The 12,148-nt window shown below is 42.1% G+C and overlaps 1 long non-coding RNA gene across 3 annotated transcripts in view; it reads left to right on the forward strand.

Moving 5' to 3' along the window:
- Positions 1–12,148, forward strand: part of LOC128907653 (uncharacterized) — a 93,699-nt gene that overhangs the window by 21,396 nt on the left and 60,155 nt on the right. Inside the window, exon 1 of one of the 3 annotated variants that reach the window (XR_008465686.1) lies at positions 4,063–4,103. The exons of the other annotated variants lie outside the window; for them this stretch is intronic. This is a non-coding gene — a long non-coding RNA (uncharacterized LOC128907653). Of the gene's footprint in view, positions 1–4,062; positions 4,104–12,148 lie in introns of those variants that run through there. 3 annotated transcript variants of the gene reach the window in all.

Consider the following 12,148-nt stretch of genomic DNA (forward strand, 5'->3'; position numbering starts at 1 on the left):
GAAATAGTATTTTCTGATTGTGCATCTGAGGAAAACAAGCTTAGATATTACCTAAACAATTCTTTTTACAGATTATAATTGTGCTGGAAATATGCTTACTTTATTATCTGTAGTTCTGGTCTACCAGCCTAATGTACCGTAAACTGTTGCTCCAATGACTGTCAGCAGTTCTGTTGCAAATGTAATACTGGATTTGTAGGAGTTCTTACTGAAAGTTTATTTGCAGTTTAATACCAAAGGATCAATTTGAAGCATTTAGTATTAAAAATCCGCTTTGTTTCTTCATGTCATACGGGAATAAAAGCCAGTATTTATTTTCCTCCAACTTAATTTTTATGTAGGAATACTATTTCAGAATGCCTCCTGTTCATGGTACTCTTTTCTGCTAGTTGTCTTTGGGGCTTCTGGAGATGAGTGCCGTGCTTTGGGCTGAGTGTGCTGAACAGTTCCTTAAGGCCAGTAAGTTCCATTACTTCACACGCACATCCCTAATCACCTTGAAATGACAATAAATATCAGCTCATAAATTAATTATTTGCATCTGCCTACTAATATTAGAGTCAGTTTGGAAAAAGCCACCTGTGGGATATTTTTTATTCTTTTCCTGTATGTGACAAATATGGATAGATAATCCAAGATGCTTCAAAGAACTGGTCAGGGAATTGCTTATTTTCCTCATGAAAATATTTTGATAAATGAAAATGCTCGATTTTTATGAAAATCAAACAACCCTAAAAGGTCACAAGTCCCAAAACTATTTAGGGATTTTCTTTAAGGGGAAAACCAGATCTTTTAATTAAAAGTTCGGTATTTTTACCTTTTACTAATGCAGTTTCTTTGATTTTTTTTTTTTCTTTTTGTTTTCGTGGTGGGTTCAAGCAATTTCAGTTTCTGATTTCCTCCATATGAAAAAAATGTATCCACGTATCTTGAAGTTTGTTTGTTGAGGTATGTTTTATAAGATTATAGCACTGAAGCATGATTTTTTTTAACATTTTTTAAAAACTGAAGGCAATTTGACCCAATTGTGTGAGTAAAAAGACCCTGTCCTTTGTCAGAGTCTAAATGTGGATATTTTTAGACCAGGAGGAAAATGTTTTGGAAATGTATAAACGTCAGTATTTCTAAGACAGCTAAAACAGATCCTGTCTGATTTGCTGACTGCAAATTTCCAAAGCAGTACAACAAACTGGAAGATTCATTTATGCCATGTGGAATTTCTGTGAGAGTATTTTATTCCTACATTGTGACACCCCCCCACCCCCCCAAGGTTTTTAAAAAAGCAAGACTATGACGTGGTTTATGGGAATGCCCCCAAAGAGTTATATGCCAAAAAATGTGCAAATATATCTAAAAGGCCTGAGGATATATGATGAAAAATGTAAGATGTTAAGATATTTCTCTACCTTTGACTATAAAAGTTGAATTGCTTGGTCAAAGTGAAGGGTTAGACAGAGAGTTCAGTAAACTGTAAAATGGGATTAATATACTCAGCATGTTAACAAAGTATGGAGGCTTCTTGGAAGGATGGCTGTCAAGCACACAGGAAAAAGAGAAAACGATTGAAGTGAGTACATAAAAGGCTTATGCTTTCCTCTTGCTAAAGGGAGACACCTTTCTAATAGAGGTGGAGTGGGTTCCGTGTGGTGAGGAATGCACTAGGCCAGGTACACACTAAACTTGTATTTTTCAAACTATGAGGCTCACGCAAAGGCAATCTTGAACAGTTGCATCTACTTTTTAAAAGCAGTTTTTCACTACTAGTAAGTGTTTCTGGAAAGAATGCATTTATTTGCTTTTGCTGCCAGTAGCTGCTCATTCTCCAGAGCAGGGGAGTCAGTGTTTAGACTTGCAGCCAGTATTTGCAGATGCTTTTCACTCCCTCAGTCTGGTGGCACTTAATGGCTGCTCCCAGTGGAGAAGTGCTGATCAACATGGCAGCAGCATCAAAGAGGTGGGGATTTACTGCTGATAGCCATGAAGGCATGGCTTGTGTGGTCTCAGATGAAGTGTGTTTGAAAGAAGGGAAGGATAATCACATGAAGATGAATGGGCCCAAATAGAGAGGCACGCCTGCAAAAAAAATTGAGATATGTTGGCTTTACTGCGACTAAATCTAAGAGAACTGGTTCCTGGAATCCTATCATAAGGCATGGTATCCTGCATCTTTGTCCTACTCCGCAGGCTACTCTGCAGGAAAAACTTAAAAAATAAACAGGGTGCAATACATACACTCAATAAATGCAGCCAGTTTGTTTAGCCTTTTCAGAATGGGGCTGAGTACAGGGTGTGGTACACTGGAAGGAGTGGGACGGTGGGGTTTTGGTGTCTTGTATCCTAGCCTAAGTGAGGTGGACACATCAGAATGGTTTGACCTCTGAAGTCTTTCATTCTTTCAGGTCTGTTGATACTAATGAGGCTCCCAGGCAGAATGCTCTCCCCTTTTCTGTCATATCTCCCCTTTCTTTATCCATTCCTGTCTCCCTACCTCTTTGTTCTCTGCACCAAAAGCTCATTTACTTGTTTTCTTGCTGGCTGTAGCTGCTGGGGTTCACTTCCTTTCTGTGCATTTTCTTCAAAAGCCTTGAAATGTCACATAGCTGCATGTCCTGCTGAGATGCTCTTGTCTTATTAATGTAACAATGGGTGTTTTTTAATGAGAAAACATGAAAGTACCATGAGCCTTCCTCTGCGCCTCCCCAGACTGATCATGAGAAATTGATGAATTGTGTGAAGTCCGCAAAGACCTGGGAATTCATTTTAAGTCTGTTCGGGCAAATATGCACAAATAGGAGTTTGTTCTTTAGGAAATGGTTTGAAATTGTCTTTCCCAAATAGCATAGTTTGTCTAGGGCTTGGGGCTCTGAGGCTGAACAAAATCTGACACAGTATACCCAGAATAATATGACTAATGAATAACATGATAAAGGCAACTTATGTCATGGACTTTGGAACAGAGGCTTACATTTATCGTTCTCACTGACTTTCATCTCTGGAGTTAACAATTTGGGACTCATATATGCTTTCTGTATATCTGGGTCTGTTACGAGCTGCCAGATGCTCATGAGGTGGGTGCCCGCTGTTGATCTCCTAAGGAAGTGATGCAGCGTAGCCCCAGCAATGGGGACCAGGTTCCTCGTCTCAGTGCTAGGCTTGTAACTCCGATGGTGTGTGTGATTGTTCCTTGTTTATAGGCTGAGGCAGCAGTCATTCCTTTTGAAAATCTGGTAGGTGTTTGCTTGTGAATTTGTCAAACTCTTGATCTGAGCTGATGTTTGCTTTGGCTCCACTTCTTGTTCCGTGGTGCTCATTGTGTAAGAGGGCATAAGGCAGGAGAGAAAAGAAGGCGCCAGCAGGTTAGGCAGCTGTCTAATTGGGAGGACTAAAATTTTCCCATCACTGTGTTTTAAACAGATCTGGAGAGACCCGTCTGTCTGTCTGCAGTTACACTGTATGAGGCAGGCACATTGCAGCTTGCTGAAGGAATAGTTTGCTGCTTTTCTTAGTGGAGACTTTCTTCTCTGTTTCTTTCTGTCCACCATGCCTAGTCTGTGTGTGACGTTGAGTGAAGTGATGTGGTTGGTATCAGTAGGAATCACAGCGTTTCTAGAACCAGGGAAAACCACCCAGGACCACAGATTTCAACAGCCTAAACTTTGGGTTAGCAACAGGGTAGTTGCTATGACAAGGGTTTTTTGTTTGTTTCCTGAGTGTCTTTGAAAGTATATCAACCTGCAGAGGTGTTATCACTAAGTATTTGTGTCTATATTACTTTCAGGAGAAACTGAGGCACAGATTCTGGACCTCAGGGGTCTCAGAATGGTCACACTGGCTTATATGATAAGGTGGGAACATGTGCTAGGCTGCAGCTGGAAGCATGCCTTTGACTCCTGTGTGCCTTTCCTGAGCAGTGTCCCCTGCCAAGATACTTCCTGTCCTGCGATGCAGCATCCTGGTGTCCCTGCCACTCCAGGACTCCTCATGCCAGATGGAGCCACCCAGCACAGCCATTGCCCTTGAAGATGGCTGGTTATGCTATGGGGGTCTCCGAGCAAGATGTGTCTGTGCTGCAAGCACATGAGAGGCTGCGCTCTCAGCAAAGAGTAAGTCCTGTGCTCAGTAACTGAGATTTGCTGGGGTCTGCATTATATTGTCAGCTTTGTAGCTGAGAGTCATCTGCCAGTGTGAAACTGGAAAGCATGGAGCAGAGTCCATTCCGTATCACCGACAGACAATTTTATATAAGAAAATGCAAAGAACTTCCCAGGGTCAGAAGAAAGGTTCACCTAATCACTGTCCTGTTTCCAGTGATAGCCAAATGGGGAGGACTGGAGAGGAGTGTAAAAATGGAGCAAGCCTGTAGCCATCCCTCCCCAGAATATTCTCCCAAGATCCAGTGATTTTTGGCTCAGGGAATATCTAAGACAGTGGCAGTATGTTAGTATTCAAGAGTCCATAACAGGTTTTTGATTGTGGATTTGCCCTATTTTGAACATACATACATTTTTACATGTATTCCTGTGCTCAGATGTTTTGCAGTTTAACCATGTATTGTATCAAGAATCTCTTGTTTGCTTTGAACTTCTTGCCACCTCCTAATTTCATTTAATGCTCACAGCTATAAGTGGGAATTATACTTTAAGACTAGAGGATCCCTTGCACAGCATGCAACGTGTACTGAAGTATGTGCTGCATGGGCAAACGGGAGTCACAGAACAGAGATCCCCCCGTCTGTGCTTTGTGAAGGCACATCACGTTACCACTAAAATTCCCATACCACTGCAGGAAGAGTTTCCAAAGAGTGACTCACTTCGTATTGTCATCTACAAAAATTTTAATCCTGAAATTTAATGTGAAGCCTAGGGGAAGAGGTGTGGGAAAGGGATGATGAGGAAGGTCCAGATGAGACTTTGTCTTGATACATGCATTAAATATGGTAACCTAAAACCTGTTTATAGTTAGGTCAAAGGTTCAGAAGAAAATAAAACACTGGAGGAAAAGTACAGCAGGGGCTTCCCTTAAAAAAATGTGTACCAAAATGTTAAATTGTCCTTGAAAATAGGAACAGTAAGATGTAACAATGGAGTGCAAGCAAGACTGGATACATAAGTTTTTGATGGCAACAGATCTTTAAATTACATACAGCAGCGGGGAACACCCAGTGTTAAAAGATAACACATGCATATCCGCATATTGACACATGTTCTTTTTTAAAATCTGGCCTCCTGTGTTGGTGTTTTCATTGGCAGCAGGAAAATAAATTTTGCCTAATCTCCAATTTTCATTCCAGATAACATCTTCCTTTTTCCAGCTGCCAGTAGTTACAAGGATGTCATGCAATAGTAGTAGTGTACTGCAATGAACTGGTGCCTTGGCCATGCAAAGTCCTGACTCCTGTTCTGGTGAGCTGTCCTGTTTCCTTCATGGGCTCTGTACCTTTGGTTTTAAGGGGATTTATCTGCATGAGTGAGGCTTATGGAACTGAGATCTTTGTGAGGAAAACTTTGAATGCTGTGAGCTCAAATGAACTTTTCATGCTATAAAAGCATATCATTAATTCCTTCTGTATCATACTTGTGTGTATGTGTGTGTGTGTGTCGAAACCTTATTGTGATCACAAAATCAAAGGGAAACCACTCAGGGCTTCTAGGATTAAGGTTTCATTATGCCTAACATCCAGCCCTTCTTCCAGTACAGACTCACAGATTTGGAAGAAAAAAACACTGTTTTGGTGGATTAACACATTAAAGTTTGGGGAGTTTCAGCGATTACAGTAGTATGCAAAGCAAATGTAGAAACATCCATTTTGAGGTGTTTTACCCATCACTCTTCTCAAATGTCATCCCTGCCAGCAAGAGTCTGAAACAGACAGTTGCAGCTAAACCAAACCAAACCAAAAAATTCTTTTCTAGGACTGTGAAAACAGGATTAGAAGAGACTAGGAGAGCTTCTTGAATCCACTCCCCCTGTTCTGACCAAATGATTGTCTAATCTCTTCTTAAAAACCTCCAGTGATGGAGACTCCACAACCTCCCCAGGCAGTCTTAACCCAGAGTGCTAAACTAACCTTCCCACTAGAAAGCTTTCCTAATGTCAAATTTGCATCTCCCTTGTGCAATCGAAGACATTAATTCTGTCCTATTGCAACAGGCATTGGGAAGAGTCATTTCCCTGCTTTGCAGTAGCATTTTGTGTACATGAAGCTTACAGTTTCCCCTCTGCCTTCTCTTTTCCAGATTAAATCTCTCCCATCCCTTTGATCATACCCTGCTGCACACTTTCTCTAGATCTCTTCCTTGAAGTGGGCTACCAAAATTGGATACAGTAATCTAGACCATGCCTTACCAGCACTTCACGGAGCAGAAGTTTTTTAAATTTCTTTTAATCTATTTATATAGCTTAGTATGACATTTTAGCTTCATCCATCTAAGGATAACCTTTGGCTTTTTTGTGACAGAGTAGTACTGTAAGAGGAATGGCAAACCTGCGATTGCTGAGCCATGTGCAGTTTGCAAGTGGATCACGTATAGCTTCCCTGTATCAGCCTGTATAGGGTACCTGGAAGCATTCCCTGTGACTAGAGCCAGACAAATGGCTCAGACACTAGAATTTGTCTCTTCGGACTGAAGTGTGGAAGACTTGCTTTCAATTTGGATCGAATCCTGGGGCACTTCTTAAGAAACTGTGCTTCAAGAAACTGGGATGAATCCTGCCAATTGAAGGCTGACAAGGAATTAGCCAAGAAACTGGGATGAATCCTGCCAATTGAAGGCTGACAAGGAATTAGCCAAGCTACTGTTGTAAGACAGGGCAGTGTTTTCCCTGCCCATCCCTGCTAGAGAGAGTAAAATCTAGCCAAACATTTTTCATTTGCAGTACTTGTATTTAACTACAAAGGAAGCAGTGTCAAGCTAGAAATCGCCTAGGCGGAAGGTATCCAAAGGGACAATTTCTGCTGAGTTAAGCCTGTTGGGTATCACTGGGATGGAGAAACAGGACTGCCGAGCAAGGAATCGCTGGCCTCTACTTCTGTGATGCGTAACACTGCAAAAGTAAAACACTGTCTAGAGGTAGGCTTAGATACAAAGTACTGAGCTGGTGTGTTAGCAACCAGCACCAAAGTATTGCACAGCTCTGTGAGAAGCCTGCAAGGGCTGCTTGTCTTCCCAAGTACAGACATGCATGTGCAGCTCTACACAAGCTCTTCTCTATTAGTACAACCTTTGAATGAATAAACACTGATAAGAGACGCTTAAATATTGTGCCTGAACTATGTTTTGACAGCTGTCGCTTGTACTGTCTCCCCCCAGGTCTATCTTTTAATTACATCAGGTTAACACAATGTTTCATCTGTCACCCTTGGCTGATAGCAGAAAGGGACAAACTCAGCCATGGGATGAACAGATTTAGCTTTTCTCGCTGCCATGACACAACGTTTGCTACCCTCCACTTGAATCACTCACTGCCCCCAGTCAGTTATCATGGTTAGAAAAAGAAATGGCTGTCTAAGGATTGAGCAGTGGTTCAGGGAACCGACATGTGCTTTGTGTGACATTGTAGTCCAGCAGCTAAGACATTTTTAGCTGAATCTGCGGCACGTAGTATAATTCCAAATCCCAAGGGACAACTTCATTTTCATCGGCTAAAGGGGTCTGAGAATTGGCTGCAGAATGAGAAGAAAATAGTCTTAGCACTTGAGTGATTACTTAAGCTATGATCACATCTTTCCGTAGTCACTTAAGTGTTGCTGCAAATTGGAATTGCTCAAATATTCCCAGAGAATAAAATGGAGAGCCTTCAAGATTAATGTTCCCTCCATGTGCAGATGGGGGATGGAAGTAGTTAGCTTTTAACGACACGTTTATGGAGGTTAGGTCAGTCTGCTGGGGAACTGATTCAGTATCACACATCTTCAGTGGTGGGTTCTGCAGTGTTGCTGGGATCTCACATGTGAATAACGAGTCTTGCAAATATTCTTTGCAAGTGGGCTGCCTGCTAGAGAACAAACAGTGAAATCAGTTCAAAGACAAAAAAAGTCCTCTAACAGCTTGGAATAGAATATATTTTTTAAATTGCCCTGGAAAACAAATTTCCTTTGGAAAATTTGTAACTGGTAAGATCTCCGAATAGACTCTTTGCTGACTGTTGCAGAACTGTGTTAAGATTGAGCAAAATACAGTATGGTACAATAAATGTTATAGCTTGCATATATAAGCTCAGAGTATTGCAGGGTTTTCTAAATACAAAACTTCTAAATTTAAGGAAGACTGATAAGATTGTTCTCTGCTTTCTAACATGCACTAATGTGCACTAACAGAAAGTAATGTGCACACAGTTTCTTTGAGATGCATCATTAAGTAAAAATAATGACATTTATGATAGTGATAATTCACTGGAGCTGAAAATTTGTTATCCTTTTGAAACAGATTTTATTTTACCTTTCTCTCCTCCCAGATTCAGGAAAGGGAGAGGAAGGGAAACACCACTGTTTCAGTTTTTTAATGAAATAAAAGGAAAAGCAGTTCCACTTCCATGCATTTCCTTCCAGCTCCAGCCACCTCCCCAAAGGCCACTACAGTGGAGGTTTGTCTGCCTGGCTGTCAGCCTGACACCTTTCATGGCCAGCCAGCTAGCGGTGAATGTACAGAGGAGAGACCACACCTAGGGACTGATGTCAAACAGAGCAATTGCAACAGACTGTCACTACCGTGTGTTGGCATGAAAGTCTCTGAGTTTCCGATATCTCTCGTGCAAAGCTTCATCATTTTGTTCTTACTGCTTTTCTTGTTTGTATGCTAACGCTCCGTCTTTCCCTTTGAGATAGTTCAGACATTACAGAGATAGCAGACAGAACACGGGTAACTCTTCTCAGATAAGTAGACTCTTGTGTTCATGTCTGATCTGGCAGAATCTCTCTTTTGGTTGGGTTTTTTTGCGTGTTTCTTTTTTTTTTCTTCATTTTGAGACATCATTTGTTTCACTAGCAGATAACTTACCCTATTCACCATCCCTGCCACGACAGGCCTCCTGATTCCATTCTGGACTGCAGTCTCTCACAGAGTGAGGGAGGAAACTGCAGATAGCTGAGCATTCTCAATTCAGAGAAAAATGTCCCTTAAAGGGATTTTTCCCCCCTCTCCTGGAAGGGGTTGTCTGCAGGTTAGGTGGGTGAGTTGGAATCAATCACAGAGGAGAGAGCGAACAGTCAGTTTGGGGTCATCTTTCTTCTACCTCCCCTGTCTCTTTTCTTCAGTTTCTCAGTCTCATTTAAGTTAGATTTTTCAAGATCTTTCCTGAGAGCAAAAGCAGGCAAAGAAAGCACATCTCTCTCATTTTTTTCCTAGTTGTCAGCCAAAAGCTGATCAGACTTCAGCACTTGTGAAATTGAGGAGTGATTTCTCTTCTTCTGTGCTAGCTCCTGCTCATCTTGGTGAAATGCCTCCTACCTTTCTCCTTTGGTAGAAAGGAGAAACTCTCTGAAATGCTCTGCAAACTGACATAAACCCGAAGCACCTTCCTGAAGAGGAAAGAGGTTTGTGATAGCATGAGACACGGAAAGCTCTCCACAAATAGCCTGTGCACACCACAAATCTGAGACTTCCCTGCAGCAAGAAAAGAAAGGCTCAGGAGACATCACCTTCATGTCCCCACAGTCATGTAGCCTGGCAGAGGCTGTTCCAACTAGACTCAGTAGGGCAGTATTTCCATTGTGGCAGCGGCACTGTTTTGCTGTTGCTCACTATCCCAAGAAGTGGTAGCCCAGTCCTTAAAAACCCCTCCTGACAGAGCTGCTTTGCTGCTGCTCTGTGCTGCAAGGGACAATTGCAACTGCACTGAGGTGCTGCTAACATTGCTGGAAGCAGCATTAACTTTGACTGAAAAACATGCTGGTCGTTAAGGGTTATGCTCTTTCCAGGGACTGCTCGCTGGCTCCTCTGAACCTTGCAGATACCAAACTTTGCAATGTTAATGTGGAAGAGATTCTGCGAAGTCACCAGGAATATGGGGCAAAGCTCTCTCCCATCTCATCGGTGTTTTCATCTTGTCCTTTCTTCCAGTTCCCAGAGCCCTTTGCTCCTTTCCTCGCTTCATAGTAGATAGGAACATTTAGCTTTTTGGAATCAAAGCAGCTATGGGGGTCTCAGTGGGATTATTTTTACATGTAAGCGTTGCACAAGTCCAGCTCCAGGAAAAGAGGCCAATATTTTCTTTAACACATGCTGGTATAAAATAGGAACAACTGTTCTAAAATCTGAGAGACTGAGATGGCCTTGAATTAGATCCAAGGACCTCAGATTAATCACAAAACTAAATCAGAATGAATGTTCTTTTATAGTTTTGCTGCACAATGGTCCCTGGACTTAGTGAACCTGAATGTCAAATATATAGATAAGGATGAAGGGCACATTTACCTAGCTGTGAATTAAGGGTCTGTCCTTTGCTGAATTCTGCTGTTATTTTACTATATTTGAACAAATCTAAGAGCAAAATCAGATCTCTGCTACTGAGGAGAGAAGGTTGCAAGGCAAATTCAGCTTCTTTTACCTAGTCTTGCTCCTTTGCCAGAAATTTGTCTCTTTTCTCCTAAAAATGATGCTATAATGTTTCTTGTGCTACAGAAAATTACAGCGCATGCCACAAAGGTCATCTGTCCTTCTTTTTTAAAGGCTGTCAGTGTAGAGCCTCTATTAATGTTGTAAGTTTTAACTTGCAGAGTAAGAACCTGAATAAATTGTAAAGAACACCCATTGCCTTTCATAAAGAGATGAACCGTCCTTTCATGCTTTACATAACTGCAGCACGCTTTGGAAACAAGGTTACATCTATTTGAGTCATTATGACCGAGGCAGCTCAGGCAGCACTAACTGCAGGCAGATTTCCAAGCAAAGAGTTGGGGCCTGCAGCACTTTGGGAAAGATAGCATTTGGGAATGAGAGGAGCCCCAGGACCTACACTTGCCAGGAGCTACTCGTTCACACAGAGGCCTGGTACTACTTGTAGGCTGATTGGCACTGTCTTACCCGCTGAAGAGGAAGCATCTCCTGCTGGCTTCCTACCAGCACACAGAGCCTCTAATTTAGGAAAGCAAAGTACAGTCTTGCATGCCAGTCCTGAAAAGCTACCAACCCTGACATGGAAACAAGGACAAGCAAATCTGTATAGCTCTAGCCAAGAATAAAAGCACACTCGCTTCTGAATGGAAACAGTTTCAGCGCAATGGTGAGATGGACGAACTTGGTCTCTTCAGCCTGGAAGAAACTCAGGGAGATCTGATTGCTGCCTCCAGCTAGGAGGGATGAGGAGATGGACCCAGGCTCTTTCCAGAGGTGCACAGTGACAGGCATGCTGTGGCATCAGTCATACGCTGCAATGAGACAAACACCAGCTTGGTACAGGGACAAAAATGTCACAGCCAGGAGGATGCAGCACAGGGACACATTGCCCAGGGAAGGCGGAGAGGGAGGTATACAAAGTTTGACTGGACAAAGCCCTAAGCAACCTGCTGTCACTTTGAAGGTGTCCCTGCAGGGAGTGGGGAATTGGACGAGGCAAGCTCCAGACCCACCTCAATTTTTCTTTGATTCCAGGTTGTTCCATTTGTTATTTCTTAACTAAAGTGACTGTGGAAAGTCACTTCACTCTGTTTTCCTCTGTTTCCTTACCTTCATACTGGATGTAGTATTTTACTTCCATGAAACTTAGGTCCTTCATTTTTATTGTCTTTTTTAGTTCCAAGGGTGCACTTGGAGGTATACAAGTCATAAAGAAAATGCCAGCCTTTAGGAAGGCAAAGACTGAAAAAATTGCAGGCCAGTTGTTCAAATATTCTGACGCTGCTGTAACGCCTTAAAAAAAAAGAAGGTTTCTTGATGAGAGGGTTTGAAATTATAAAGTGTATTTGTCAATTTCCCCGCTTCTAGGTCTCCAGAAACAACATGTTTTTTTCATCTAGATAAGCACCATTAAGTGGAGCAAGAATAGTGCCATCTGGTTATTCCCAATCATGTCCTCATGAGAATTTGCTTGAAATGATGCAGAAATGGCCCAGTGCTGACTTATACAGAGCTTGTGGGCATAGTATAATAGCTGCACAGGTGGAAGGCAGTATAGGACAGCACGTTCCAGTAACAGACATTGAGAGATGGTT

This window comes from Rissa tridactyla, chromosome 3, assembly GCF_028500815.1.
Source record: "Rissa tridactyla isolate bRisTri1 chromosome 3, bRisTri1.patW.cur.20221130, whole genome shotgun sequence".
NCBI classification, from domain to species: domain Eukaryota; kingdom Metazoa; phylum Chordata; class Aves; order Charadriiformes; family Laridae; genus Rissa; species Rissa tridactyla.